Source organism: Oryx dammah, unplaced genomic scaffold (genome assembly GCF_014754425.2).
Source record: "Oryx dammah isolate SB20612 unplaced genomic scaffold, SCBI_Odam_1.1 HiC_scaffold_11124, whole genome shotgun sequence".
Lineage (NCBI taxonomy): Eukaryota > Metazoa > Chordata > Mammalia > Artiodactyla > Bovidae > Oryx > Oryx dammah.
Window position 1 is genome coordinate 1 of NW_024080517.1, and position 7,297 is coordinate 7,297.

At 62.9% G+C, this 7,297-nt stretch overlaps 1 long non-coding RNA gene across 1 annotated transcript; it reads left to right on the top strand.

Moving 5' to 3' along the window:
• The first annotated feature begins 2,876 nt into the window (after positions 1-2,876).
• On the top strand, positions 2,877-6,345 carry LOC120860601. Its single transcript, XR_005720371.1, has 2 exons — positions 2,877-4,742; positions 5,694-6,345. It is a non-coding gene; the product is annotated as an uncharacterized LOC120860601 (long non-coding RNA).
• The last annotated feature ends 952 nt before the right edge of the window (positions 6,346-7,297 follow it).

Genomic DNA, 7,297 nt, shown 5'->3' on the forward strand with positions numbered 1-7,297 from the left:
GCTCTTTACGTGAAAGAGTTGAAATCAACACTCCTTATTTCCACTTTTTACTGTTGACTGATAAGTGTGACTTACTTACGTTTCTGCACACAAGTGCCTCAGGAAGATGGTCTGTAAGCATCTTCTTCCGGTCTGTGGTTTACCGTCTTCAGGGCGGCCCCGTCTGCAGCAGAGTTTTCGGTTCTGATGAAGCCCCTTCTCTGGTTTTTCTTTCCTCATGTGCTTTTGGTGTCATTTCTAAGACGCCATTGCCTCACCTGAGGTCACAGAGATGTACCCTCATTTTTGTTCTAAGTGTTTTGTCGCCTTCTCCCTTGTGCTTGAGGCTCGGGTCCGTTTTGAGTTAGTTTTATGCACAGTTTCAGGTGGGGCCCAGCTTGACTGTTTTGTATGTGGACACACGTCGTCTAAGTGCTGTTTGGGCTCATCTTTCCCCCATTGAATTGCTTGGCACCATTTTCAAAAACGAATTGACCGTGACAGAGGGGCTGGTTTGTGGACTTGCACGTCTAGCCCCTGGATCCGTGTGTCTGTCCTGCTGGGTCCGCCCTGCCGTGACGACCGGGGCTCGGGTGAGTTCCTGGGTCAGCAAGTGCGGGTCCTCCAAACTGTTCTAATTTTGCAAGACGTTTCAGCTCCTGTAGGTCCCTTGCATCCCCAGGGCATTCTGAAGGGCTTAAGAATTCTGTGAGCTGCTCAGCAGGTCATTTGTGACAAAGTTAAGGACTGGCACCTGGTCTGCATGCCCGGGCCCTGTCACTGCCCACCTGGGGTGACATCTGGCGTCAGGTGCCGTGGGCACTGGCGTTGATCGGGCCTGTGGGTGTCTGCCCCGAGGACTGTGTGCAGGGCACAACCACCGGCACAGTGGTCAGGGTGTGGGCTGTCTGCGGGGGGAGCAAAGCCGCGTTTCAGTGGAGTCCGGGAGAGCCGCCTGCCCTGCAGGGACCTGAGTGTGGCTTATGTCCTGTGCGCAGCAGTTATCAGCAAGGAGCCCAGAGGGCCATGCGTATCTGTGGCCTCCAGAGTCCGCATGGCGAAGGCTCCAAACGCCCGAGCAGGCCATGGGACCACGCACGCGTGCAGCTAGGAGAGGGGCTCCCGAGCTGGATGGGCCACGCCCCAGAGCCCCAGCTGACCGCACATGCGCACGGCACGCACCTCGGGAAGGCGGGGCCCTGGGGCGCGTCACCGCCCACACCGTCCACCTCTGATGCAGCTCCGCCTTCCGAGCGGCAATTCGGGCCGGTTCTCCTCTCTCCTGGGAGAGCCTGGGTGAGGGAGGCTGCGAGACAGAGCCCAGCTCCTCCCTGCCCGCCGGCCCCAGGCCGGCGGACAGTCTCTCTGCTCCCGTCGCCCGCCCCAGCCTCGCTCCCCTTCACCGGCATCCTGCGCTTCCCTTGGTCTCCGGGCATTGGGGGTCACCTCCTGCCTTGACCTCGCCCCCGCCTCTGAGTAGCCCTTGCCTTCAGTCCAGCGCTGACTCAGGCCCGAGTCTGTGCCCCTGTCCAGTCGTCATCGGCGCTATCAGGGTGGATGACCCCGTTTAAGCTGAAAAATCCCAAGTCAGTGTGCGTTTACTACCCCTAGCCTCCTGAACATCGCAGCTCAGCCTGGCTGGCCTTATACGGGCTCAGAGCACTCAGGTCAGCGCCCAGTCGGCAGTCATCCGACACAGAGCCTCTTATAAGTCAGTGTTGACTTTATCAAATACTGAAAGTGGAAAAGGGCGCGTCCGGGTCCAGGCTGGGTGTCAGTGCGTCAGCTGTTCACCTTCGGGGTCGCGGGGCTGACCAGCAGCTGCGGCTGCCGTGCAGCATCGCATCGGAGGATCGGATCCCGTGTCGGCGGCCCGGAAAAGGTCCAGGTCAAAATCGGAAATACCCTCTCTGCTGTCTCTTTGTCACTTTCACACCCCTCTCAAGTCAAGAGACTCCAGCCGTGGTAGCTGGGGGCCGGCTCGATACTCGGTCCTCCTCGGTGAGTGCAGACTAGCGCCCGCCCTCTGCGCTACGGGCATCGGGCGTCGGGAAGAAAGCCCTGTGGGGTCAGGGCCGTGAGCCGCAGCCGGCGGCCCTGTCGATCAGCTCTGGGGGAGCCCGCATCACGCTCCATGGCGGCACCTGGCCCACCACTGGGTTAAGAGCTGTCCCCTCTCCCCTCCTGCCACAAGCCAGCTGATCTCCGCAGGCCAGGCTCATGAATTAAATGGGAAACAACAAGAGGAGCATCCTCGGACCTGCGTTGTGCTGTGCTTGGTCACTCAGGCGTGCCCAACTCTTCCACCCCGTGGTGTCGCGCACCAGGTTCCCGTGTCCATGGGATTCTGAGGGAAGAAGACTGGCGCGGGTCGATATGGCCTCCTTCGGGGAATCTTCCAGACCCAGGGGTCGAACCCATGTCTCTTCGTCTCCTACACTCGCAGGCAGCTGCTGTAACACCGCTTGAAGCCCTCGGATCCCCACAGATAAACGCAAAGACTCCAAAGCCCTTGACGGTGGCGCTTAGCAGCGCCATTCCAGCTGGATGTGGGGTTGTTATTTCCTATCTAGGCTGCTTTCGGGAGAGAGGCTAGTTTCAGGAGCTTTCACTGGGCTTTTCCATGATACTGTTATTAGCTGCTACTCCACAGGTCAAGGAACTAAGAGAATTCGACCAGATGCCAAATATTAATACATCCATCTTGGTTATGCATACAGCTGCCAGGGGGAGAAGCCGCCCCTGGTGGGTTATGTTGGGGGTCCACTGTAAGACGGCTGTGGGCCAAGTATCAGCTCACACCTGTATTCAGCAGCCCTCTGAACAGCCGAGCGTTTGCCCTCTCCTGTATGCAGACATGCAGGGAAGTGGCCGCGGATGCCTTCAGGAAGGGCTGGGGTATTGCTGCCGTGTACCCTTGCTTGGGCCTTCCTGGCCAAGAGCTTGCCCCTTCTTCAGCCCACAGGTCCAGGTCTGAGATTTGGAAATGAGGAAAAGAAATGCAACTCTCCATCCAGATGGCCGTCAGCCTGGAGCTCACGCACGTGCGATCTGAGTGTGTGCGTGCACGCAGGCACACGTGTGTGAGCACTGGCCATCCACCTCTGACCCTGAAAGTACCGTGATCGGTCGGACACCCTCAGCATCCCAGGGTCAGGTGGCCTGCCTGCCTCTCCAGCCTGGAGGCCTGTTTCCATGGTTATCCCCCCTTAAGGGTGGCTGAGTTAGGTGAAGTCAAGGCTGCCGCTGTCCAGGATCCCATCATGGCCTTTGGGGGACTCGGTCCTGAAGCAGATCCTCCTGAACTACACGCGAACCACAAGGCTTCCCCAGGGTGCCGTGTCCCCAACAGCTCGTTCCTTCTCTCCTGGCTGGAAGGCGCGTCCCTCGGGCCCTCCAGAAGAATGTGGTCATCTGGGGGGGTGGTCTGTGGGTCTTTACTCTTGAGTGTGCTGGCTGCTCCAGCCGCCCACGTCTCTGAGCCTTTGGCTCCATCCCAGCCTTCCTCTAAGGCTGTTCTGAACCTTCTGACCGCTCCACCTGGACCACCCTTTCTTCCAGGTTTCCAGATTGCAGTGTGTTAGGACGCACTCACGCCAGGGCTTCTGCAGGGAGTTAGCCCCAAGTTGTGCAGGGCAGACTCGCCCCTGTCCAGCCCCTCCCAGGCCTGTCCTGCCCTCTGGGCAAGCAGTGCCTCCCTCCACAGTATGTCCAGTGTCTGCCCACTGGGGCTACTCGTGGCTGCAGAGCCGGTGGGGCAGGGTGTGGGGGCGAGTGCTGTTTCATCTGCAGGAATGGGAGGGGTCCCTCTTCTCCACTGGGGTGGGGCCCTCCTGCAGGCTCAGGAGTGTGGGGCATCAGACTAATCTGCCCACTAGCGTCCTCTCAGGCCCCTCCCACGTCCGAGGCCCACTTCTTCCGTCAGAGCCTCAGTTGGATGCAGGAAACTTCGTGGCTGAGTTCAGCCCTCTTAAGTCCTGCAGCTTGGACATCTCGGCCTGGTCTCCCGCGAGCTGTCTGCACCTCCGTGCAGGGCATCTCCACGCTGTGCCTTGGGCTACTCCTTGGCTGCCCTGAGTCTGAGGCTCGGACACCCAGGGGCCAACCATGACCCCCCAGACCCACGGTCCCAGGGGCCCAACCACGACCCCCCAGACCCATGGTCCCAGGGCCATGGTCCCAGGGCAAACCCACCACCTGCAGCCTCTCCCGACACTCCTGAGGGTCTCAGTAACCAGGGTTTCGCATGCCGGGGACCTATGACATGCCTTGGATCTGGCCACTGTGGGACCGACTCCAGTCCCCAGCCTGAGGCTCTGCTTCTCGAGACCACCTCTGCCGCCTGCCTTCTTAGGCAGGTCCTGGAAGCAGACCCTCAGCTGGGTTTGTGACCAGGAGGACCCAGTGTGTGTAGGGGGGTGTGAGGAGTGGCCCGGTGTGGCTCCTGGACGAGTCTGGCTCTGCAGACCCTGCGGCCGCCCCGAGATGGGGGTCAGGTGTCCCTCTGTCACTAAGTGGGGGTCACCGGGAGACCCCAGCCCCCGCGCGCTCTGGTTGCCTGGGGGAAAGTGGGCTCCTCGGAGCCAGGGCGGGATAAGGCAGGCATGCGGGAGGAGCAGGCCGGGGATGCCTGGGAGCGTCCCTGCGGGGTGTGCGGGACGCTGGCAGGCACTCACTCCGGTGTCTTTCTAACAGGAGAATGACTACCTTCAGGACTGCCTCGATGCCATCCAGCAGGACTTTGTGATTTTTAACAGAGAGAAGTAAGTGTGCGTGTTGGGGGCTGGTCACGGGGGCAGAGAGGAGTTTGGGGAGTGGGGCCGAGGCTTTCTGGGCACAGCAGGCACATGGTCTCAGCGGGGCTGGGAAGCCTGACTCCCGCCCTCCTCAGAAGTCCAAGCAGCAGCCCTGGGGGGTGGGTGGAGGGAGGCCCCTGTGCAGACTTGGGGGGGAGGGGCTCCTCGGCACTTTAAGGGCTAAGCTTGGGCATTTTCCACTAAAGGGCAGAGTCTCTGGGGCAGACCCTGGGCGCACCGCCCAGGTGAGGGGCCCCAGCTATTACATCAACCTGAAACCCTCACTCAGCCACTCAGGGGCCGGGGCAGGAGGGACAGGGCTTGTGGGCAGGGAGATACGACAGCCTCAATGCCCTGAGCCACCTGCTCTGATGGACCAGGGAGGCCCAGTGCTGTGGGGCCTGGGGGAGGAGGGGCCGGGTGAGATGCAGAGGACTTCCTGGAGGAGGCGGCCCTGGGTCTAAAAGCTGAACAGGGCTCACTGCTGCTCTGTCCTGCCTCAAGGTCCAGGATGACATGTGGACCCTGGTTTAGGACACTGGCCACCACCCTGGAGGTCAAGGCCTGGGTGGTAACAGGACTTGGCCAAGCACTTTGTTCCAGAATTCCTGACCTGCCTCCTTTTAGCTTCTGGCTGGAAACCAGCTGAGACCCACCAGCCTACTGCCCCAAGCCCCAGGGCTGTGAAGAGCCCACAGAGGGGCCAGCTGGATGCCCCGTGTGCCCGCAAGCCCCGCTGAGCCAGTGTGGCCAGAGAGGCTTCTGCCCAGGCGGAGATGCCCAGGAGTGGTCCGTGTGGAGCTCCAGGCCGTGTTCCTGAGGGGGTGCACCCCGGGAGTCCCCGGACAGGCCCTGGGCCAGTGAGCCGCATCCCGGGCTGCTGGCAAGGCTGCATAAAGCCCCCATGTGTCTCCCCAGGCTGAAGCGGAGCCAGGACCCCACGCCTGAGCCCAGGGACACAGCGGAGGCCTTGGCGGACAGTGAGGGCGTGCGCCCAGCCCTGCCTGCCTGCAGCGCCATCTGCCCCTCAGCCGAGAGCAGCTAGGCCACCCCTGCCCACTGCCTGTGGAGTCAGCTCAGGCCCCACTGGAGACCTGGGACCCCCAGAGGGACGGGGCGGCCAGAGGCCCAGCGTCAACTTTCCCAGGGAGCTGCGCAGCATGTCCAGGCCCAGGCCCAGGCCCAGGCTGGCGGCTCCAGGCACCCGGCCGGACGACACCGGATGGTCTGACCGCCGGGTCTGCCCTCTGGCCCTCGGGGGCATGTGGTGTCAAGAGGTTGCCGTGTGGCTGAAAGTGGGGGGCACAGAGGGTGGGCGACCCCCACATGATGGTGGAGGGGGCCACAGCCCCCGCCCAGGCTCTCCCAGGGGCCTCTCGGGTCCTGCCCCGCCCGCTGTACATAGGCAGCCACCACCGCTGGGGCCCGGGGCCTGCCCGGTTCTTGTCCATCGCGGGGGATGGGCACGGGCCTGAGAGTGTTTTATAGACGCGCGTTCTGGTCGTTTCTGCCGTGTTTCTGTATAGTTTCCACCTCTGAGAAAAACAACATGAGAACCTCCTGGTGTCGGCTGGTTTGCATGTTTCCTGCCTGCTGCAGGCAGAGAATGCTCGTCCGTGACCCAGGGCGTTCCTGCCGGGCTGGAGCCTCCTGGAGCTCCGGTCCTCGGCCTGGGGAGGATGCCCATCTCCTGCCCCAGAAACCCTGAGGCTGCTGTCGGGTTGGGGTGGAGGTGCGGCCTGCTGGGGGGCAGGGGCAGAACCTTGAAAACAGCGGGGACCAGAACGCCCCAGGTTGGAGCAGCTCACGGGGCCCCCTCACCCAGGGTGGGGAGCCCACCTGGGGCCCCAGGGCACTGGGGTGCCCGGGTTTGGAGGCGGGCAGTGCTGTGGGATGCCCGGTGGTGGCACCAAGCCCCAGAGGCTCTGGGTGGAGGCCTGGTGGTGCCGGAGGTGGGAGCCAGGCAGGGAGGCCTCGAGCCGCGCGGAAGAGAAGCTGTGTTTCGTGTGTGCCTGTGCACACCTCAGGCGCGTTTTGAGGCCCTAGGGGACAGCGTGCCTGTGTCCTGAGTCAGTGGCTGGCCTGCGGGTGTGGCCTGGCCCCCTGACCGCCTTGTCTGTCCCTGGGGAAGGGGACGCTGGTCTCAGCACAGCCCAGGAGTCCAGCGCTGAGGCCATAGGGACCAAATCAGCCTGAGCAGACGGACCACAGGGCAGACCTTCCCGGGGGCTGCCCAGTCCAGCACAGGGTTCAGAGCCCCGGGTTCAAAGTGGGGCCGCGGCTGGGCATGGAGGCCGGGGCGCCCCAGAGGGGCTGGCCACGTGAGCGGGGCTGCCTGCCCTTCCTGGTGCTCTTAGGGTGGAGAGCGTCCCACAGCTGGGCATGGAGGCCGGGGCGCCCCAGAGGGGCTGGCCACATGAGCGGGGCTGCCTGCCCTTCCTGGTGCTCTTAGGGTGGAGAGCGTCCCACAGCTGGGCATGGAGGCCGGGGCCCCCCAGAGGGGCTGGCCACGTGAGCGGGGC